This window comes from Salvelinus namaycush, chromosome 26, assembly GCF_016432855.1.
Source record: "Salvelinus namaycush isolate Seneca chromosome 26, SaNama_1.0, whole genome shotgun sequence".
Taxonomy (NCBI): Eukaryota; Metazoa; Chordata; class Actinopteri; order Salmoniformes; family Salmonidae; genus Salvelinus; species Salvelinus namaycush.
The window spans coordinates 2,459,017-2,484,126 of record NC_052332.1 but is presented as its reverse complement, the minus strand read 5'-3'; positions in this window follow the sequence as shown (position 1 = coordinate 2,484,126).

The window sequence follows — 25,110 nt, the reverse complement described above, 5'->3', positions numbered from 1 at the left end:
AGCGTTTTCAGTGGTCACAGGAATCGTTACATTATCCCAACCTCCACACTGCAACTACTTCCCGTAGCTCTTCCCCCAAGTTTGCAATGGTGTGACTACTCTCAAGGGGACGTGTTTGAAGGACATGGCCTTTTATCTCCCACTCTGCCGTAATGAAATGAGCCGTTACAGTAAGGAAGCTCTATGTAGCTCTAGACGTCCAACTGTCTGTTAGAGCAACAGACCCCGTTTCTAAATTTATATGCCATTGGTTTATGCAATAATATTTTTTTACAATGAGATATATAAACTCGGCAAAAAAAGAAACGTCCTCTCACTGTCAACAGCGTTTATTTACAGCTAACTTAACATGTGTAAATATTTGTATGAACATAACAAGATTCAACAACTGAGCCAAACTGAACAAGTTCCACAGACATGTGACTAACAGAAATGGAATAATGTGACCCTGAACAAAGGGATGGTCAAAATCAAAAGTAACAGTCAGTATCTGGTGTGGCCACCAGCTGCATTAAGTATTGCAGTGCATCTCCTCTTTATGAACTGCACCAGATTTGCCAGTTCTTGCTGTGAGATGTTACCCCACTCTTCCACCAAGGCACCTGCAAGTTCCAGGACATTTCTGGGGAAAATGGCCTTAGCCCTCACCCTCCGATCCAACAGGTCCCAGACGTGCTCAATGGGATTGAGATCCGGGCTCTTCGCTGGGCATGCAGAACACTGACATTTCTGTCTTGCACGAAATCACGCACAGAACGAGCAGTATGGCTGGTGGCATTGTCATGCTGGAGGGTCATGTTAGGATGAGCCTGCAGGAAGGATACCACATGAGGGAGGAGGATGTCTTCCCTGTAACGCAAAGCGTTGAGATTGCCTGCAATGACAACAAGCTCAGTCCGATGATGCTGTGACACACCACCCCAGACCATGATGGACCATCCACCTCCAAATCGATCCCGCTCCAGCACAGGCCTCGGTGTAACGATCATTCCTTCGACGATAAACGCGGATCTGACCATCACCCCTGGTGAGACAAAACCGCGACTCTTCAGTGAAAAGCACTTTTTGCCAGTCCTGTCTGGTCCAGCGACGATGGGTTTGTGCCCATAGGCGTTGTTGTTGCCGGTGATGTCTGGTGAGGACCTACCTTACAACAGGCCTACAAGTCCTCAGTCCAACCTCTCTCAGCCTATTGCAGACAGTCTGAGCACTGATGGAAGGATTGTGCGTTCCTGGTGTAACTCGGGCAGTTATGGTTGCCATCCTGTACCTGTCTCGCAGGTGTGATGTTCGGATGTACCGATCCTGTGCAGGTGTTACACGTGGTCTGCCACTGGGAGGACAATCAGCTGTCCGTCCTGTCTACCTGTAGCGCTGTCTTAGGCGTCTCACAATACAGACATTGCAATCTATTGCACTTGCCACATCTGTAGTCCTCATGCCTCCTTGCAGCATGCCTAAGGCATGTTCACGCAGATGAGCAAGGACCCTGGGCATCTTTCTTTTGGTGTTTTTCAGAGTCAGTAGAAAGGTCTCTTTAGTGTCCTAAGTTTTCATAACTGTGACCATAATTGCCTACCGTCTGTAAGCTGTTAGTGTCTTAATGACCGTACCACAGGTGCATGTTTATCGATTGTTCAAGGTTCATTGAACAAGCATGGGAAACAGTGTTTAAACCCTTTACAATGAAAATCTGTGAAGTTACTTGGATTTTTACCAATTATCTTTGAAAGACAGGGTCCTGAAAAAGGGACGTTTCTTTTTCTTGCTGAGTTTGTGTATATATTTTCCTAGCTATAATATATGATGAATGTATTGTTCAGTGCGCAGTGCGTACAAAACTGTGCACCGTGGACCCTGTATCGAACGGTTCAATACGAATACACGTACCGCTTCACTGCTTATATATATATAATTTGTTAGACCAGAATGATTTTAGTTGGTTATTTCCATCTACTCATTTCTTAATGTGTTGACTTGCCTCTCAGCATAGCCAGCTAGCTAGTTAGCTAAAGTGTCTAAGCTAGCTAGCTACATATACTAGCCATCATTGCTAGTAGCTTGCAGCAAGCACCTTGCCCGATCTGTCTCCCCCCCGCAAACTTCTTGCTCACTGGCTGCCCTTGCCAGCATAGCAAAGATGATCTGAGTTATTCAGTATATAGTACAGCCTCATCAATTTCTCTCTGATAGTGATGTGCAGTTTGCGAAAGCGTCATTATTTTTGAACGACTCTTTTTACCAACTCGAGAGTCGTGAATAGTTTTTCTGAGTGACTCATTCATTTTAGTTGTTCGTTTGACCTCCTACAGCAGGATTAATACACGCTCTTCCGGCTCTTCCGGCTCCAGAGACATGCTCCGACCATCAACTGTCTGTCATATGCACGCAGGGAAATAGATCATGAGCATAGAGAAGAAAAAACATGTTTACAACTGATAATTGATCGCATGGTGCAAGAGTGAATGCAAATATTTGGTTATTGAATGTTATCGATGAACACAGCTTTGTAGAACCAAAACATATACAGTATAGCCTCTGCACAACACACCTGAACTCGAGAACGAATTGTTTGAGGGGCTGCAGTTCGCGTGATAAGCCCGCTATGGTGAACGACATGTTAACGAGAGGCTTGTAGAATCATGACTCTCGAGTTTTCAGTTCATTGTTCGCCAGTAGAAGGTCATGCGTGCTCTGGGCATTACTGACTCATTACTGACATTTAATTTTTAAATGTGTCGGTGTTGTACTGGATAGCACCATGGAAATGCAATATTAAACACACTGCTATTTCTTTTGAAATTGGCAGGCATTATGCATAGTCAATCGTGAAAATGATACTTTGAATTTTGTCACAAAAAAATGCACACCCATTTAGCAAAAGCAATTGCAAACATGATATTGATTTATCATCTGCCCATAAGAAATGTAAGATTGAATGAAGTCACTCATAGATTTCCATAGCTGGAAGCATTTTCCCGTTCCCGTAAAGTGTGCCTAGGCAATGGTCGTAAATAAGTTCTCCTAACACTGTCCATATGGGAAGGAAATAGAAAACAAGATAGCAGAATCTAGCCAATCTTGTTTGGTTAAAGCACTGGAATGATTACATGTGGAAAACATGTGCACCTTGGCCTACCTTTGTGAGAAATACATGGAGGGAAATAACCTTCACTAAATAGATTTTTTTTTAAATCTTCACGCTAATTTTCTAATAATAAAGGAAAATGAATAAAACATTCCCATTTGATTTTGTCACGTTCCTGACCTATTTCTGTTAGTTTGTTGTATGTGTTAGTTGGTCAGGACGTGAGTTTGGGTGGGCATTCTATGTTGTGTGTTTCTATGTTGGTTTAGGGTTGCCTGGTATGGCTCTTGATTAGAGGCAGGTGTTTGGCGTTCCTCTAATTAAGAGTCATATTTAGGTAGGTTGTTTCACTGTGTTCGTTGTGGGTGGTTGTCTCCTGTGTCAGTGTTTGTCGCACCATACGGGACTGTTCGGTTTGTTTTGTACATCGTCATTTTGTGTAGTCTATTTTTCCCTGTTCGTGCGTTCTTCGTGTTTAATGTAAGTTCGTCGTCCAGGTCTGTCTACTCCGTTTGTTGTTTTGTTAGTTATAGTGAAGTTCGTGTTTTTTCGTCTTGTCTTTAAATAAATTATGTGTTCACAACCCGCTGCGCCTTGGTTCCATCACTACTCCTCCTTTTCGGTTGAAGAGGAGGAGAACAACCGTTACAGATTTGACACTGTAAAGTTTTTGTAAATCTCTTGCACACACACACACACCATAAGGATTTTTTTTACTTTTTCTCCCCAATTGGTAGTTAGTCTTGTGCCACCGCTGCAACTTATGGACTCGGGAGAGGCGAAAATCGAGAGCCATGCGTCCTCCGAGACAACCCTGCCGAAGCCGCACTGCTTCTTGACACTGCTCGCTCAACCCGGAAGCCAGCCGCACCAATTTGTCGGAGGAAATTCCGTACAGCTGGCGAACATGTCAGTGTGCATGTGCCCGGCCCACCACAGGAGTCACTAGAGCGCGATGGGACAAGGACCTCCCGGCTGTCCAAACCCTCCCCTAACCCGGACGACGCTGGGACAATTGTGTGCCGCCTCATGGGTCTCCCGGTTGCAGCCGGCAGCGACACAGCCCGGGATCGAACCCGGGTCTGTAGTGACTCCTCAAGCACTGAGATACAGTGCCTTAGACCGTGGCGCCACTCGGGAGGCCCACCATAAGGATTTTTATTGAAATAACACCACTGCACTGATTTAGCATAGGCTACATTTTCTATTAATTTGACATGGTGACACAAACATTTGGTGTAACCCATTTGGATGTGCATAATACTGCAACAATATAGATGTCATCATTACGCCTAAACTAGCTCAGCTCATATAATCTAGGTTGTACTTGTGTAGTAGTGAACAACAGAAATAAACACAGATTTTTCAACCATTTGTGTGTGTGTGTGTGTTTGCACATACTTGTTAGTTTGTACATGTATTTGTTTTTTATTGTTTGTGTCCATGTGTACGTGTGCATACGTGTTTATTTGTACATGTATCAGTATGCAATGTGTTTGTTTGTTTATATCTTTGCTCATGTATTTTGACTGAGTGTGAGTGTATTTTGTGAGTGCTCCACAGTGCTCTCCTGTGTTTGCTACTTTCCTAGGCAGGCAGGCAGTGGCCAGGATGGTATGTAGATTTTTTTTTCCTGTGACCTGTTCCGACTCATCTACATGCCTGCCTGCCACTGTGGGTGCGTTGTTGGCCAGGGACCCGCCCACATCTCCAAGACAGCCAGAGAAAGGGGGAATGGAGAGAGAAAGCAGGAGGAGAGGTACAGTAGGTTGAGGGAGGGAGGGAAGGTGAGAAAGAGGAGGGCGTTAGAGAAGGAGAAAAATGTGAATTGGTTGTTTGCATTCTTTTTCATTCGCTCTATTTTACTTTCTCTCACGCGCACACACACAATGTTGCACACTGCATGACGAACTGTCATGAATTAAAAGAAAAACATGAACCTGTAATGTTTTGTCATTTAAGGAATGAAGTAGAGCGCAAATGATGGCACAGGCAGACCACACTATTCAGGCCTATACCAGTGTAATATAATTGTTTTATTGTTATAACAATCTTATTGTGGGCCTGCAGAAATGTGTGTGGACCCCAACCTCATGCTATTCCACACATTTTGCATTGAGGCTGAGAGGAAATATTTTAAAGCTAATTAAAGCGAAACTATACAGTTGAAGTTGGAAGTTTACATACACCTTAGCCAAATACATTTAACCTCTTTGGGCTCAAGGGGCAGTATTGAGTAGCCAGATAAAAGGTGCCCATTTCAAAAAGGCCTCGTACTCAATTCTTGCTCGTACAATATGCATATTATTATTACTATTGGATAGAAAACACTCTAGTTTCTAAAACCGTTTGAATTATATCTGTGGGTGAAACAGAACTTGACTTAGAGCAATTTTCCTATGTGTATGTCAGAATGCAGAATTTTGCTGGCTGTTCTGAGACCTGTGTATTAATTTGCCTGTCCTCTATTGGTTGAGATGCACTGCATACGCCTTCCCCTGGGTGTCAGCGAATAGGGAGACTTGAAATGGAGTTTCTACGTAGTTCCCAAAGGTTATAAATTGCTTGGAACCGAAATGTCCCATCTTTCCACTCTACGCTCTGACGCAGGGAGGGTCTTGGCATGTCATGTTAGAAGCTCTTGTTTTAGCTCCTAGTTATATCCGGGTCTGTTTTTATTCGATATAGGTGTTAAAGACATCGTAATGTTGTTATTTTAAACCAAATTATATCAGTTTATGTCAGTATATTGCGATTTTCGGGTATTTATTTTCGTGACGTTGTAGGAAGTTGGGTATCTCTGGCCCACATGGCTATTGTTTACTGCTAATTGCAACGTTGAAGACGACGTTCTCCAACCTAGCAACGATTCTTTTGGACAAAGGACACCTTTCCCAAGATTCTGATGGGAGTTCATCCAAAAGTAAGAACTATTTATGCTGATAATTCATTGTTCTGTTGGAAAAAGTAAAATGCATAAGACGCCATTACTTGCAGTGTAGCCTTGCTTTATCGCACCCTGCATTGCGCAGTAACGTTAATTTTAAAAATGTAATTCAGCGATTGCATTAAGAACTAATTTGTCTTTCAATTGCTGTCCAACCTGTATTTTTTTAGTCAAGTTTATGAATAGTTTTCGATAAGAATAGGGGCCTTTCCAAGATGGCGCCGGACAGATTGCTTGAGTATTTGGACACTATTTTCATTGTATAAGCACGATTTGTGCCGCTAAATATGCACATTTTCGAACAAACTCTACATGCATTGTGTAATATGATGTTACAGGACTGTCATCTGAAGAATTCTGAGAAGGTTAGTGAAAAAATTTATATATTTTGGTGGTTTCTACGTTATCGCTATTTTTGCCTTGAATCAATGCTGTTGTTATGTTTGCTATTGTGCTAAGCTAATATAACGCTATATTGTGTTTTCGCTGTAAAACACTTGATAAATCGGAAATATTGTCTGGAATCACAAGATGCCTGTCTTTCAATTGCTGTACACTATGTATTTTTCAGAAATGTTTTATGATGAGTATTTAGTTATTTGGCGTTGGTGTCTGTAATTTTTCTGTCTGCTTTCGGTGCAATTTCTGACTGTAGCTGCAATGTAAACTATGATTTATACCTGAAATATGCACATTTTTCTAACAAAACATATGCTATACAATAAATATGTTATCAGACTGTCATCTGATGAAGTTGTTTCTTGGTTAGTGGCTATTTATATCTTTATTTGGTCGAATTTGTGATAGCTACTGATGGAGTAAAAAACTGATGGAGTAAGAAAAGTGGTGTCTTTTGCTAACGTGGTTAGCTAATAGATTTACATATTGTGTCTTCCCTGTAAAACATTTAAAAAATCGGACATGTTGGCTTGATTCACAAGATGTGTACCTTTCATATGCTGTATTGGACTTGTTAATGTGTGAAAGTTAAATATTTAAAAAAAATATCTTTTGAATTTCGCGCCCTGCACTTTGAGCTGGCTGTTGTCATAAGTGTACCGACGTCGGGCTTGCACGCCAAACATGTTAAACTCAGTTTTTCACAATTCCTGACATTTAATCCTAGTAAAATTCCCTGTTTTAGGTCAGTTAGGATCACCGCTTTATTTTAAGAATGTGAAATGTCAGAATAATAGTAGAGAATGATTTCTTTCATCACATTCCCAGTGGGTCAGAAGTTTACATACACTCAATTAGTATTTGGTAGCATTGCCTTTAAATTGTTTAACTTGGGTCAAACGTTTTGGGTAGCCTTCCACAACCTTGGGTGAATTTTGGCCCATTCCTCCTGACAGAGCTGGTGTAACTGAGTCAGGTTTGTAGGCCTCCTTGATCGCACACACTTTTTCAATTCTACCCACAAATGTTCTATAAGATTGAGGTCAGGGCTTTGTGATGGCCACTCCAATACCTTGACTTTGTTGTCCTTAAGCCATTTTGCCACAACTTTGGAAGTATGCTTGGGGTCATTGTCCAATTTGAAGACCCATTTGCGACCAAGCTGTAACTTCCTGACTGATGTCTTGAGATGTTGCTTCAATATATCCACATAATTTTCCAACCTCATGATGCCATCTATTTTGTGAAGTGCACCAGTCCTTCCTGCAGCAAAGCACCTCCACAACATGATGCTGCCACCCACCGTGCTTAATGGTTGGGATGGTGTTCTTCGGCTTGCAAGCGTCCCCCTTTTTCTTCCAAACATAACGATGGTCATTATGGCCAAACAGTTCTATTTTTGTTTCATCAGACCAGAGGACATTTCTCCAAAAAGTAAAATCTTTGTCCCCATGTGCAGTTGCAAACCGTAGTCTGGCTTTTTTATGGAGGTTTTAGAGCAGTGGCTTCTTCCTTGCTGAGCGGCCTTTCAGGTTGTCGATATAGGACTCGTTTTACTGTGGATGTAGATGCTTTTGTACCTGTTTCCTCCAGCATCTTCCCAGGGTCTTTTGCTGTTGTTCTGGGATTGATCAACACTTTTCGCACCAAAGTACGTTCATCTCTTGGAGACAGAACGCGTCTCCTTCCTGAGCGGTATGACAGCTGCGTGGTCCATGGTGTTTATACTTGCATACTATTGTTTGTACAGATGAACGTGGTACCTTCTGGCATTTGGAAATTGCTCCCAAGGATGAACCAGACTTGTGGAGGTCTACAATTTCTTTCTGAGGTCTTGGCTGATATCTTTAGATTTTCCCATGATGTCAAGCAAAGAGGCACTAAGTTTGAAGTTAGACCTTGAAATACATCCACAGGTACATCTCCAATTGACTCAAATCATGTCAATTAGTCGATCAGAAGCTTCTAATGCCATTACATAATTTTCAGGATTTTTCCAAGCTGTTTAAAGGCACAGTCAACTTAGTGTATGTAAACTTCTGACCCACTGAAATTGTGATACAGTGAAATAATCTGTCTGTAAACAATTGTTGGAAAAATGACTTGTGTCATGCACAAAGTAGATGTCCTAACCGACTTGCCAAAACTATAGTTTGTTAACAAGACATTTGTGGAGTGGTTGAAAAACGAGTTTTAATGACTCCAACCTAAGTGTGTAATGTAAACATCCAACATCCAACTTCAACTGTAGTTGTGTTGACTGTGATAAAGGCACTGGATTATGAGCTGCTAAATGAACAAATGAATTATATGTATAGCCATAGAAGCACAGTGACTTGCCTCAATGTGGTCATATATATGCCTTATTGGCGGTGTGACTTTCAGTTTGTTATTTTTGGCCACCCATCTTGTAGGACTGAATGTCATTCCAAGTAATCTGAATGTCATTCCAGTGCACTGCTTGCTATTTATTCTATCTGATGATGTTTGAAGGTAAGATACAAATAATGCCCCAATTGTAACAGTGAGAAGTAGAGAGCATAAGCACATCTGATTGGGTTGGCCTGGCTTCCCAGTGGGTGCACCCAGGCCCACATGTGTCTACAGGGCTGTTGCGAGTACTCAACCTGCATTTTTGTTAGCCTTACTAATGAAATATTACTTATGGCAATGAAATGTTGTATGTATTTTGTATTTTCAGATTTTTAATAGCGATATGCTTTTTGCAGGGCAGTGCAAACCTTTTTTTGTTTTGTTTTACCTGCAATGATCGTGAAGGTTCACCTTCTAACAGGACAACGACCCTAAGCACACAGCAAAGACAATTCAGAAGTGGCTTCGGGACAAGTCTCTGAATGTCCTTGAGTGCCCAACCAGAGCCCAGACTTGAACCCAATCCAACATCTCTGGAGAGACCTGAAAATAGCTTTGCAGCGACGCTTCCCATCCAACCTGACAGAGCTAGAGAGGATCTGCAGAGAAGAATGGGAGAAACTCCCCATATACAGGTGTGCCAAGCTTGTAGCATCATACCCAAGAAGAATCGAGGTTGTAATCGCTGCCAAAGGTGTTTCAACAAAGTACTTAGTAAAGGTTCTGAATACTTATGTAATTGCAATATTTCAGTTTTTGCTTTGTCGTTATGGGGTATTGTGTGTAGATTGAGAAATGTTTTATTTAACCTTTTCACACGTACCAACAAACGAGTGTGATCATTATACAGTTGTCACTGCAGCGTATGCTCAAACCGGTGTGATCAGAACACTTATTTAGAACGTTCAGTTTCGATTGACACAACAGTCAATATTTGAGCTAGCCACACAGTTTTTTTCACAGAAACATTTTGCAGAAATACAGTCCTTACAAAGTTATGTACTGAATGTGACCAGTTTATGTTTGCATGTAATGTTCAGACATTCACAAAAGTAGCAACAGCATACACAATCATCCAAACTGGAAAATCTACGCTACATTAGTCCTAGAGCTAACTGAGGAAAGATTGACATAACACAGCCGTCATATTTAAATAAATAACTCTCGGCTGACAGAAACCACAATATTAGGTATCTAATAACAATTACTATTTATAATTCATCACATCATGGGTGAGGTCACCATTGATCGAAATAATTGAGTAAAATACTTTCTATAAAACGAAAGTAATCCGACGATGGGTAGTTTGTGCGAGTCGCCATGTTTTTTGTTGTGTCAACCAAAGATAATAAAGAGGAGACAATGAATTTGGTCTGTTTGCAGTTTGCATGTTGAAGGGGGGGTGTCGTCTACGATCATTCCCATCCCTTCATTCACTTCCGGAAGTTTACTTGAAAGATGAGTGAAAAAGTGAATCCTTTTTAGAATAAGGCTGTAACGTAACAAAAATGTGGAAAAAGTCAAGGGGTCTGAATACTTTCCGAATGCGCTGTACATGTGACTTCCCGCTATCAGAATACGAAGATCGCATTGAAAATCTGGCTGACCACTTCAGGAGGTGTTCAGGGATGCATTGTATGCAGGTTTCTCCTCAGTCTGGATGCAATCAGGCTACCGAAAGTGCATACAGTGGGTGACATCATCAGCACACCTCCCACACAGCACTCCTTTCATTATAACGTTGGCGGAAATAATTCCTAGCGTGTTACGAATGTGTTTGCTGGCCTCAAATGCTAGCCAGCCAGCTAATATTTTTATTTTTTATTGGCTAGAGTTATGCTAACCTGTTTGCAATCCCTTTAGCGTTGCTTGCTAGCTTTCTGGCTAACTACAGAGGTTAGCTGGCTAGTTAGCTACAGTAGTTAGCTACTGCCGTCAGTTGTTGTTGTGTTATCATATTTTGCCTATTCCACCGTTTGTAGAATGCATAATAGCATTTGAATATAGCGTGGGAAAATGGAATCCTGACACACTGTGGACATGGTAGACACATTTAAATGTAGGTGTAGATGTATAACGTGTTTGGAATTCCATGATCGGAACTCTGTGATCAGAATAGAAAAGCTGCATGAACTGTCAAGTCTAGACACGGCCAGAGTAAACACTTTGGCTTAACCTTCTCAGCTTCTGCCACACAAGAAGAGAAGGATAGAAAACAGCTGTAAGCTCTGAGCTATCCTTAAAAGCCCAAGTCTCTTTAGTCTTAGTCGACATGCTTTTCCAAACGCAAAATACATTGTTGCCCATATTTACTATGTAATAACTATTTCTTCCACTCTTATGAGGTATGTGTGAAAAACCTGTATTTGACTGAAGGTTTTGTGAATAAATGTATATTTTCAAATATACTGTGAGTGTGAATTTCTAAAACTTAAATCAAACTTCATGTCTCATGCTTCTGTACTTGATCTATCCCCTAAAATGAATGGGTAATTTTGGTTTTATATAGCCACATTTGTGCAGTGATCTTGGTTTGCTTCAGATTTTTGACAAATACTACGTGTTACACCTATGTCAATCCCCAGATATGAGGTCCATAGACCTATCACTTTGTCTAATTAAGAACATATGTAAGACCACTCTACAGTGCAAGACCGATGGCACCTAGCCACAGAAGGTTCTGATCTTTGCCTAAAGTGACGAAAGCCCCCTCATTCGCTACATTTTGGTAGGTAGAGTCTCTTCCTCAATTCATCTTTCTTTCCTTGATTCCTTGCATCCTCTCTTCTTGTCTCCTATTCAAAAATAACTGAAGAAGAAGGTCCAGGAGGAGGGACCTTGGACCGTCTCCTCCAATACAGTTCAGAAGGAGGCAAGGAGATAAGATGCAAGGAATCGCAGGAAAACTAATTGAGATTGAGTCAGTGTCTCATGGTCTGACATCATGCTTAGGCCTGGGATTTCCAGACTGTCAGTGCCAGCTGATGACACGTGAGAGACAGCCTAAGCCTTTCAGCTTGATTAGTGGGTTGGTGCGTTTTCATCCCTCCAAAATTGTTGGAGAAAAACAATTTCCCCACAAACATGGTCAATAATCTTCTTAACAATACTCTGAACAATTGTTTGCCGCAGTTCTTATGGAAGCTCACCAATTTTTTTTGATACTGTTAAAGATTCATTATTTCAAATCAGTTCAGAGATGGCCACGCTCTTGATTGTATGGTCATATTAAGCCGAAATGATTTCACACATCTTGATGTACCTCAGTATTACTCTGTAATCTGTAACTACTGAGGTACCTAGAATGACAATCAACTGTCTATGGTAACTGCAGATACGATACATAGAACCAGGGGTGCAACTTAGGTTTTAGAAGTGGGGGAGAGGGGGCAACTTAGGTTTTAGAAGTGGGGGGGGGGGGGGGGGGGGGGCATAATATTATCGTCTGCATGGTCCTTAAGCACACCTTTGCCTTGTATCACATTCCAATGATAAAACTGAGGGGGACAAAAATGCAATTTCAGAATGTGGGGGGACATATCCCCCCCTCCCCAGTGAAAGTTGCACCCCTGCATAGAACAATGATTGAATAGTAATGATTTGCAATTTCAAATTACTTACTGTGTATAGTATATTACTGTATTACTACTACTGCGTTATTACACTGGTATAAGTGCCACAACGTACAGTTGTAAAACACACACATTGAGAATATTCATATATCCTGATTAGAATTGCAGGGATCACACTTCCAATAATATAGCAAATACATTCTGAATGTAAGGCATTGTCTGTCACACAGTATAACACCCACACAGTCAACAGCAGGGTGAACAAGGCTAAAACCAGTTCAGCAACATTCAGGGACTTACCAACCAACATGATGTCATCCTTCTGCTACTGGGTCTAAAATCAGTACCATACATTGCGAAACAACTTCTCATACCAGGAAGAAAACACTTTTCTTCGAGTGGAGTACAGACATAGTCCATATACACTGCTATATTTACAACAAATAATCTATCTACATCACTGTAGCGATTGAGGGGGAACACTGTCTATCATCAGATCAGTTACACATTGGTTACACTTTACATGAGTGTTCTTATACTGTGTAATTATTCCTGTAAGTACATTGTAAGAACTCATTGTTTTAATGTACCAAAAGCAGTAGCACTATCCCTAGTCTAGCTCTAACCTAAAGTAGGCCTGTAAGTATATTAACATTATGTTATTACAATACACTGTACTTGCATGAATAATAACACAGTCATTTGGGCACTGTACTGTAAAGTGTGATCCATGTTTCTGTACAAGATTGTTACAAATGTTCTAAGAATATGTTCATTGGGGAACCTCATCTAAGAAAGTAATCAATCAAACGTAATTATAAAGCACTTGTTACATCAGCAGTTGTCCCAAAGTGCTTATACAGAAACCCAGCCTAAAACCCCAAAGAGCAAGCAATGCAGATGTATAATTTTTTTTTGAAAAATTCCCTAAAAAGGCAGGAACCTGGGAAGAAACCTAGAGAGGAACCAGGCTCTGAGGGGTGGCCAGTTCTCTTCTGGCTGTGCCGGGTGGAGATTCTAAGAGTACATGGCCATTAAGGCCAGATCGTTGTTCAAGGTGTTCAAACGTTCGTCGATGACCAGTAGGGTCAAATAATAAGTAGTTATAGAGGGTGCAACAGGTCAGCACCTCAGGAGTTAATGTCAGTTGGCTTTTCATAGCCGAGCACTCAGATCTAGAGAGCAGGTGAGAGAGAGCGAGAGACAGAGAGACGAAACAGCAGGTAGCATGACCGTGGAACAGGTCAATGTTCGATAGCCGCAGACAGAACAGCATAAACTGGATCAGCAGCACGGCCAGGTGGACTGAGGACAGAGACAGCAAGGAGTCATCAGACCAGGAAGTCCTGCGGCATGGTCCTATGGCTCACATCCTTCGGGAGAAGATAGAGAGAGATGGGAGAATTAGAGGGTGCATACCTAAGACCACAGAGGACACCAGATAAGACAGGAGAATTACACCAGATAGGAGAGACTAACCCTATCCCCCCGGCACATAGACTATTGCAGCATAGTAGATACAGGAGACTGAGACGGGGGTCAGGGGACACTGTGACACCGTCCAAAGTTGCCCCCGGACAGGGCCAGTCAGGCAGAATATAACCCCACCCACTTTTCCAAAGCACAGACTCCACACCACCAAAGGGATACTAACAGACTACTAACTTACTACCCTGACACAAGGCCGAGTATAGCCCACGAAGTTCGCCCCTACTGCACTATCCCAAGGGGGAGCAAAACCGGCAAGGAAGATTACATCAGTGACTCAACCCACTCAAGTCGAGTATAGCGAAAAAAGCATGGCACGATGTAATGCACCTCTTCTAGGGCATGGGAGAGCACGAGCAAGCCAGTGACTCAGCTCCCGTAATAGGGTCAGTGACAGAGAATCCCAGTGGTGAGAGGGGAGCCGGCCAGGCAGAGACAGTAAGTGTGGTTTGTCACTCCGGTGCATTTCCGTTCACCTTTGCACCCCTGGGCCAGACTACACTCAATCATAGGACCTATTGAAGAGATGAGTCTTCAGTAAAGACTTTGTTGTGAAAATTCTACACATGGACATTCAAAATCAATCTTAACCTGTTGGGGATGAGGGCGCTGTTTAGGCTATTTATGCTAATTGGGTACTTTTTTTAAACGGCTTCCCACAAAATCCTTGATCGTACAATATGCATATTATTATTGGATAGAAAACAGTCTATAGTTTCTATAGGAGTTGAAATTTTGTCTCTAAGTGGAACAGAGCCCATTCTACAGCAATTTCCCTGACATGGATTCAGATTTCAGAAATGTTGGCCACTGTTCTGAAGTCAGTTAAAAGGGCACTGATTTTGCTATGACTATACGGACACTTCTTACGTCTTCCCCTGGATGCCTTTACGTGATGACGATTCCAATGGGGTCGATTGCGCGTTCACAGGCCCTACAAATGAAAAAACCCTGAAGCTAGTCATTCTTTTGGAGCTGCGTCATGCGCCTAGAGGACACCGGCCCGCACCTTTTCCAAGCATTAGTGAAGGGGGTAATATTACTCGGGTCATGTTTCTACTCGTTATGGGAGTTAAAAACATCATAAGGTAGTTAATTTAAAGCGTTTTATAGCAATTTATATCCGTTTAGTGCGATTTTGGGACATTTATTTTTGCAACGATGTGAATAGTTGGGCACGCTTTTCAGTTCATCCCGAACGCAGTTGGCATTTCCACATGGCAAGAGGACAGCTTTCCACCAAAAGACGATTTCTCCCAAGAAAGGATCCTTTGCCCAAGATACTGATGGAAGAACAGCTCAAGGTAGGACATTTTTATTATGATAAATCGTGTTTCTGTCGAAACATTTTAGTGGCTTAGGACGCCATGTTTTTTGACGTAGCTTCGCTTGGCGCAAACTGTATTGAAAAGTAAGGATAAATTAAAAAATGTAATAACGCAATTGTATTAAGAATTAAATTGTCTATCAATCCCTGTCCACCCTATATTTTTTAGTCACGTTTATGAGTATTTATGTATAAGAGTAGATCACTGTCTAAGTGGCGCAAGGACATTTTCTGACCAGCTGAGCTACATTTCACATTGTCTAACCATGATTTTGGTGGCTAAATATAAACATTTGCGATCAAACTGTATATGCATGTTGTAATGTGATGTTACAGGAGTGTCATCGGAAGAATTCTGAGAAGGTTAGTGAAAAAATTAATATCTTTTGGCGATGTTGACTTTTATCGCTCACTTTGGCTAGAATCAATGCTGGGCTGCTATGTGGTATGTGCTATGCTAATATAACGATTTATTGTGTTTTCGCTGTAAGACACTTAGAAAATCTGAAATATTGTCTGTATTCACAGGATCTGTGTCTTTCGATTCGTGTATGCTGTGTATTTTTACGAAATGTTTGATGATTAGTAAGTAGGTAAACACGTTGCTCTAAGTAGTTTTTCTATTCCATTTGTGACGGTGGGTGCAATTGTAACCTATGCCATCTACCTGAAATATGCACTTTTTTCTAACAAAACCTATCCCATACCATAAATATGTTATCAGACTGTCATCTAATGAGTTTTTTTGTTGGTTAGGGGCTATAAATATCTTAGTTTAGCCGAATTGGTGATGGCTACTGGTGTTGGTGGACAAATAAAAGATGGTGGATTATGCTAATGTGTTTTTAGGTAATAGATGTACATCTTTACATATTGTGTCTTCCCTGTAAAACATTTTAAAAATCGGACATGTTGACTGGATTCACAAGATCTGTGTCTTTCATTAGCTGTATTGGACTTTAATGTGTGAAAGTTAAATATTTTAAAAAAATATTTTTTTTGAATTTCGCGGCACTGGTTTTTCAGTGGGGGGGGGGGGGAGTGCCGCTAGCGGCACACTCATCCTAGACAGGTTAAATGAATCGTTAATTATCAGCATGCTGGAGCAGATCCAACAAACTTGATGCACCATAGTACACGTTTGTCAGGAGCTCTATCGGGGCAGTCCCGTTAGATCTCTTATATACTGCTTACAGACACGTGACATGATTTACCTTATTCATGATTCATAATTAATTCATCATTTACGTTTGGGGAATGCATGACCGACCAATACTGGTTCATGCATGTGACAGACCAATACCTCACGAAGCTTCTTCTCTCTAAGCTGAGACCTTGAAACTGAGATATCCTTTCATTCTCAAAAGAAGGTTCTGGGCATACTGGCAAATTGCAGATACTGATAGTGAGGATTCGTTCATTCAGTCACTTGCATGAACACAGAAGTTGGTTATTAGAAAAGCACAAACATAAAATGTTCCATCACATTCCCTCCTCATTTCACACAATCTATGATAATTATCATTACATTTAAAGTACGCATTAGATTATAGCTTCTATCAAAAGGTTCTATACTTCTATTGAAGTAAGGGAAGTCAACACTTTAAACTAGACACTTTATCATAATAAAGGTGGCACTTCTATTAACGGGTGTGAATTTATCAAACATGCACACACACTTGCACACACAAATTTTGGATGAAAAGAGTGCCCAAATTAAACTGCCTGCTACCTAGTCAGTAAAAAAGCTGACTAGCATAGCCTAGCATAGCGTCACAAGTAAATACTAGCATCTAAATATCATTAAATCACAAGTCCAAGACACCAGATGAAAGATACACATCTTGTGAATCCAGCCATCATTTCTGATTTTTAAAATGTTTTACAGGGAAGACACAATATGTAAATCTATTAGCTAACCACGTTAGCAAAAGACACCACTTTTCTTACTCCACCATTTTTTTACTGCATCAGTAGCTATCACAAATTAGACCAAATAAAGATATAAATAGCCACTAACCAAGAAACAACTTCATCAGATGACAGTCTGATAACATATTTATTGTATAGCATATGTTTTGTTAGAAAAATGTGCATATTTCAGGTATAAATCATAGTTTACCATTGCAGCCACCATCACAACTCTCACCAAAGCGACTAGAATAACTACAGAGACCATCGTGTATTACCTAATTACTCATCATAAAACATTTCTTAAAAATACACAGCGTACAGCAAATGAAAGACACAGATCTTGTGAATCCAGCCAATATTTCAGATTTTCTAAGTGTTTTACAGCGAAAACACAATATAGCGTTATATTAGCTTACCACAATAGCAAACATCACAACAGCATTGATTCAAGCCAAAAATAGCGATAACGTATAAACCACCAAAATATATTAATTTTTTCACTAACCTTCTCAGAATTCTTCAGATGACAGTCCTATAACATCATATTACACAATGCATATAGAGTTTGTTCGAAAATGTGCATATTTAGCGGCACAAATCGTGGTTATACAATGTGATTAGTGGCCAAAACTTCAAGCAATCTGTCCGGCGCCATCTTGGAGAGGCACCTATTCTAATCGAAAACTATTCATAAACTTGACTAAAAAATACAAGTTGGACAGCAAATGAAAGACAAATTAGTTCTTAATGCAATCACTGTGTTACATTTTTAAAATTAACGTTACTTCAGCATACAGCGTGCGCTAAAGCGAGACCGCACCGAAATTCATGGCGGAATTATTATTTGACATTTGTCAACATAAATACGAATTAACAACATAAAGATTGCTTACTATTTGCCGAGCTTCCATCAGAATCTTGGGCAAGGTGTCCTTTCTCCAGAACAATCGTCTTTTGGTTGAAAGATGTCCTCTTCTCATGTGGAAATAGCAGCTAACGATAGCCACCCACTGGAGAGGTGTCCAACTCGTGAAAGCGCATCACAAAGAAATCCAGGAAAATCGCAATAAACTGATATAAACTGCTATAAGTCGGTTTAAATTAACTACCTTATGATGTCTTTAACAACTATAACGAATAAAAACATGACCGGAGATATAGAACTGCTAAAACGAAAGCTTTGCAGGAGGCCATTGTGATGTCCCTGCTGCGCCAGGCGCCCCGTTGAAAAGAACGGTACTTCCGTTCCACGGTCTTATATAGGGCCCCAGATTGCGCAATCCACTCCATTCAAATTCTCCCCGCTTACTGACATCTAGAGGAAGGCGTATGCAGTGCATGTAGCCCGATGGCTTACATGGGGACTTATAAACTGACCTCAGAACAGGGACCTCGATTTCTGAAATCTCACTCCCTGACAGGAAATGTGCTGCAGAATGAGTTCTGTTTCACTCAGAGAAATAATTCAAACGGTTTTAGAAACTAGAGAGTGTTTTCTATCCAATAGTAATAATAATATGCATATTGTACAAGCAAGAATTGAGTACGAGGCAGTTTAATTTGGGAACGAATTTTTACAAAGTCGAAATGGCGCCCCCCTAGTGTCAAGAGGTTTTAAAGGCACTGGTTCCAGTTAGAAGCATTTTCTTGAGTGGGCAGCTTGATGAATGTCAATATTTAAATCACCCATAAAATACCCAAAAAATTTCTGTTGAAATCACATACAGTTGAAGTCGGATGTTTGCATACACTTAGGTTGGAGTCATTAAGGAAATTACTTTAAAAACTGTTAAATCCCCGTGGATTGATGAGGAATTGAAAAATAGAGGGATGAGGCAAAAGGAATGGCAAATCAGTCTGGTTGTACAATCGATTGGCAAATGTACTGCAAATTAAGAAATTATGTGACTAAAATGAAAAAAATAAGAAACTAGACTATTAAACAAAGGTAAATTACATAAAGAATGATTGTAGAAAGCTTTGTTGCACCTTCATTCATTAAATATGATGGCTCATTCATCATAAAACAACTGATATTGCCAACTGCTTTAATGATTTTTTCATTGGCAAGATTAGCAAATTTACACATGACATGCCAGCAACAAACGATGACACTACACATCCAAGTATAGCTGACCAAATTACAAAAGACAAAAATTGTAAAGTTAGCGTGGAAGCGGTGAAAAAATGAGTTGTCTATCAACAACGACAAGCCACCGGAGTCTGACAACTTCGATCGAAAATGACTGAGGATAACAGCGGAAAATATTGACACTCCTATTTGCCTACTGGAAAGTGTGTGCCCTCAGCCCTGGAGGGAAGCAAAAGTGATTCCGCTACGAAAGTAAAGCCCCCTTTACTGGCTCAAATAGCTGACAAATCAGCCTGTTACCAACCTTTAATAAAGTTTTTAGATATAATGCTAATTTACAGTGAACAAATTGACAACAGACTTTCAGCATGCTTATAGGGAAGGACATTCAACAAGCACAGCACTTACACAAATGACTGATGATTGGCTGAGAGAAATTGATGATAAAAAGATTGTGGGGGCTGTTTTGTCAGACATCAGTGCGGCTTTTGACATTATTGTTTATAGTCTGCTGCTGGAAAAAAGTATGTGTTATGGCTTTACACCCCCTGCTATATTGTGGATAAAGAGTTAGCTGTCTAACAGAACACAGACGGTGTTCTTTAATGGAAGACTCTCCAACATAATCCAGGTAGAATCAGGAATTCCCCAGGGCAGCTGTCTAGGCCACTTATTTACTAACGAGATGTCACTGGCTTTGAGCCAGTGTGTCTGTATGTGGATGACTCAACACTATACACGCCAGCTACTACAGCGACTGAAATGACTGCAACACTTAACAAAGAGCTGCAGTTAGTTTCAGAATGGGTGGCAAGGAGTAAGTTGGTCCTAAATATAAAAAAAACTAAAAGCTTTGTATTTGGGACATGATTCACTAAACCCTAAACCTCAACAAAATCTTGTAATTAATCATGAGCAAGTTGAGGTGACTAAACTGCTTGGAGTAACCCTGAATTGTAAACTGTCATGGTCAAAACATATTGGTACAACAGTAGCTAAGATGGGGAGAAGTCTGTCCATAATAAAGCGCTGTTCTACCTTCTTAACAACACTATCAACAAGGCAGGTCGTACAGGCTCTAGTTTTGTTGCACCTGGACTACTGTTCAGTCGTGTGGTCAGGTGCCAAAAAGAGGGAATTACAAAAATTGCAATTGTCTCAGAACAGGGCAGCACAGCTGTCTCTTGGATGAGCAAACAATAATATGCATGTCAATCTCTCCTGGCTCAAAGTGGAGGAGAGATTGACTTCATCACTACTTGTATTTGTGAGAGGTATTTACATGTTGAAAGCACCGAGCTGTCTGTTTAAACGACTAGCACACAGCTCAGACACCCACGCATGTCACAGTTTCTGTTTCATTTTTGAGTGTGCTCCCTTAGGTTACCGCTGGAGGGCACCCTTACTTTGTTTCTAGTGTCCAGGTTACCCTGATTGTTATTATTGGTTTCACCTATGGTTGTTTGCCCTCTCGGTTCACCTGTTGCCTCGCTATTTAGGTTCTTCTGTGGGCAGGGATCTTTGCTTGGGTCTCATATTTTGAATAGTGTGCTCGTGTGCTATTGCTTTGTTTTTTTCTGTAAAAACCTTAGTAAATGTTCTGGATTTACCCTTACCTCTGCCTGCTGTGTTTCTCTGTGCTGGGTCCGAGTTCATACTAGCATTATTGTCACAGTAGACCTAAGCCACAATTGACCCAGCAGAGATTTTTCCGTCATCCGAGGGACACTCCGAGCTCCACCATTTACGGTCGGCTCTCACCCACCATGGAACTGTGATTGGTCGCCATGAGGCGCAGCTGAAGACATTGTCAGAGGAATTAAGAACTCTTGTGTCCGCTCTGCAGACAGAACAGACAGGAGTAACGGCTGCTACACCTGTGGTGGTTCCTAACCCTCCACTCCTACCAGCTCATTGTCTTCCTCCCCTCGGAAGCCTCATCTTCCGACACCAGAGCGCTTTGAGGGGCATCCTGAGAGGTGTCGTGGGTTCCTGCTCCAATGTTAGCTGGTCTTCAAGTTGCAGGCATCAACGTTTCCCACTGAGCGTTCCAGTGTGGCATACGTCAAGTCCTTGCTCTCAGGACGGCCTCTGGCCTGGGACACGGCCATATGGGAGCAACAATCAGACATTTGTTTCAATTGGCAAAGCTTCAGGCAGGAGATGAACAGGGTTTTTGATCACCTCATCAGTGGTAGGAATGCTGCCCAAAGACTCATTGCGCTTCAGCAACCGGAGCATTGCTGATTACGCCATTGACTTTCGGACGCTCACCACTGAGAGCGTTTGGAATACAGAGGCACTTCACTCAGCCTTTCTGAATGGACTCAGCAAGGTTCTCAAGGATGAATTGGCTTCCCGGGACAAACCTTACACTCTGGATGAATTTATCATTCTGGCCATTTGGATTGACAACCGGTGTCGGGAACGTCGTCGGGAGAGGACGGAGGAGTTCCGTATTGGTTCCAGTGTTTCGGGTTCTGCTGAGGGAGTCGATTCTTTGTTGGTTACACTGCCTTATGCTGCATATGCTTGTTCTGTACGCCGTTGGGGTTTTCAATTCGTCTCTGGGCTTCCTTCATATTCTTCAGAGGAGTCGATGCAATTAGGATGCACCAGACTGTCCGCTCTGGAAATAAGGCGCAGGATTAACCTGTTTGGCGTGCAAGCCCGACGTCGGTACACTTATGACAACAGCCAGCTCAAAGTGCAGGGCGCGAAATTCAAAAGATATTTTTTTTAAATATTTAACTTTCACACATTAACAAGTCCAAAACAGCATATGAAAGGTACACATCTTGTGAATCAAGCCAACATGTCCGATTTTTAAAATGTTTTACAGGGAAGACACAATATGTAAATCTATTAGCTAACCACGTTAGCAAAAGACACCACTTTTCTTACTCCATCAGTTTTTTACTCCATCAGTAGCTATCACAAATTCGACCAAATAAAGATATAAATAGCCACTAACCAAGAAACAACTTCATCAGATGACAGTCTGATAACATATTTATTGTATAGCATATGTTTTGTTAGAAAAATGTGCATATTTCAGGTATAAATCATAGTTTACATTGCAGCTACAATCAGAAATTGCACCGAAAGCAGCCATAATATTTACAGACACCAACGTCAAATACCTAATTACTCATCATAAAACATTTCTGAAAAATACATAGTGTACAGCAATTGAAAGACAGGCATCTTGTGATTCCAGACAATATTTCCGATTTATCAAGTGTTTTACAGCGAAAACACAATAGAGCGTTATATTAGCGTACCACAATAGCCAAAAACACAAGCAATTTCCCATTAGCAAAAGTTAGCGATCGTAACAAACAAGCAAAAGATATATAATTTTTGACTAACCTTGATTTCCTCATCAGATGACAGTCCTATAACATCAGGTTATACATACACTTATGTTTTGTTCGAAAATGTGCATATTTAGAGCTGAAATCAGTGGTTACACATTGTGCTAACGTAGCATATTTTTCCCACAACGTCTAAACAGCAACGATATTTTTCTGACACGTTTTCTGACACACATATTCTGACCAAATAGCTATTCATAAACATAAGTAAAAAATACATGTTGTATAGGAAATGATAGATCCATTAGTTCTTAATGAAATCGCAGTGTTAGAATTCTAAAAAAATAACTTCATTACGACATCCAGCTTCGGTATAGCTGAGTACCCCAAAGTTGGGCGCCCACGACTAATTCACATGCACGACAGATATATGAATTAGCATCATAAAATGTTTCTTACTTTTGGTGATCTTCCGTCAGAATGTTGGACAAGGTGTCCTTTGTCAAGAACAGTCGTTGTTTGGATTCAGAACGTTCATTTTCCCTCTCGATTTAGCACGCACACTTGCCAAGTGGCACGGATCTCTCCAACGTCAACAAAGTCAGAGAACGGAACACGGCAAAACTCCCGAAAAAATTTCAATAATCTGATTAAACTATATTGAAAAAACATACTTTACGATGATATGGTCACATGTATCAAATAAAATCTAAACCGGAGATGTTAGTCATCCATAACGACAGCTAAACAAATCCATGTCCCCTTTCGCGCGCTCCAGAAACAGGAAATGGACGGTCACGTCATACAAAGAGCTTTAATTCCACCTCAGACCAAGATAAACACGAAATTTCTTCTCTCACCGCCTCTTGACAACCAGGGGAAGGTGTATGAAGTGTACGTAGACTCTTACGTATCATGCCCATGTATAGGCAGGAAGTTGAACAGAGCATCGATTTCTGACATTCCACTTCCTGGTCAGGAAATGTGCTGCAGAATGAGTTCTGTTTCACTCAGAGAAATAATTCAAACGATTTTAGAAACTAGAGAGTGTTTTCTATCCAATAGTAATAATAATATGCATATTGTACGAGCAAGAATTGAGTACGAGGCCGTTTGAAATGGGCACGATTTAACTGGCTACTCAATACTGCCCCTTGCAGCCATAAGAAGTTAATGAGCAACGTTGTCTTTACTGTGGACAGTCTGGACATTTCTATACATCCTGTCCCGAGCTGACGGAAACGGGATGACTCGTCAGTATATGGGAGAATACTGGCAAGTCAGATACAGTCTCCAGCTGCCGACACGGTACGCACCTTGCTTCCGGCCAACTTGTAGTCGGACAATCGTCAGTTGGACATTCCTGCTTTCATAGACTCTGGGGCTACCGGCTGTTTTCTAGATCGCACATTAGCTCGCCAACAGGGGTTGCCTCTCACTAAGCTGGACACTCCGTTGTCGATCACGGCGCTGGATGGTCAACCCCTAGGGTCTGGGAAGGTGAAGCAACTCACCATGCCTATTCAGCTATGAGTTCTGGATTACCATGTGGAACTTATCCAGTTACATCTGGTGCAATTCTCTGAGCTTCCCCTGGTTCTTGGACATCCGTGGCTTTCCACCCATAATCCTCAAATTGACTGGCCCTCGGGAAGAGTTCTAGGATGGAATCCTTCATGCCAGTTCACCTGCCAGCAACTGTCTCCACCCCTTTCCGGCCCTGCTCGTCTGGAGGCTTCCAACTCTCCTGTTCCCCCGACTGGGGATGACAAGCCTGATCTTTCTTGCGTACCTTGGGATTACTGGGATCTTGGTCAGGTTTTCAGCAAACAACGGGCCAGCGAACTACCTCCTCACAGGCCCTACGATTGTGCAATCGACCTCCTGCCCGGCACCACTCCTCCGAGAGGAGGGCTGTATTCTCTCTCAGGTCCAGAGACTGCAGCCATGAACAGTTATCTTAAGGAGGCGCTGGCGGCTGATTGTATTCGGCCGTCCACTTCACCTGCAGGAGCGGGTTTGTTCTTTGTTTGGAAGAAGGATGGGGGTTACGTCCCTGTATCGCTTACCGGGGTTTAAAAATATTACCATCAAGAACCGTTACCCTCTTCCTCTTATGTCTTGAGCTTTCGAGAGGCTCCAGGGAGCTACGGTTTTCTCAAAATTGGATTTACGGAATGCATACAATCTGGTGCGCATCATACAGGGAGACGAGTGGAAGACAGCGTTCAACACCCCTAATGGACATTATGAGTACCGGGTCATGCTGTTTGGACTTATTAATGCTCCCGCCGTTTTCCAGGCCCTGGTTAATGATGTGCTGCCTTCCTTCACCAGTTCGTGTTTGTGTACCTGGATGACATCCTCATCTTCGCCAAGACCATGGTTGAACACATCCAACATGTTCGCCAGGTCCTTCAAAGACTCCTCTCTCATCACTTGTTCGTGAAGGCCGAAAAGTGTGAGTTTCACGTTCCTCGGAAATCCTTCCTGGGGTACATTGTGTCTCAAGGCTGTGTAAGGATGGACTCCCAAAAGGTAGGAGTGGTGGTCAACTGGCCCCGGCCCAGCACTGTCAAGCAAGTATAGTGTT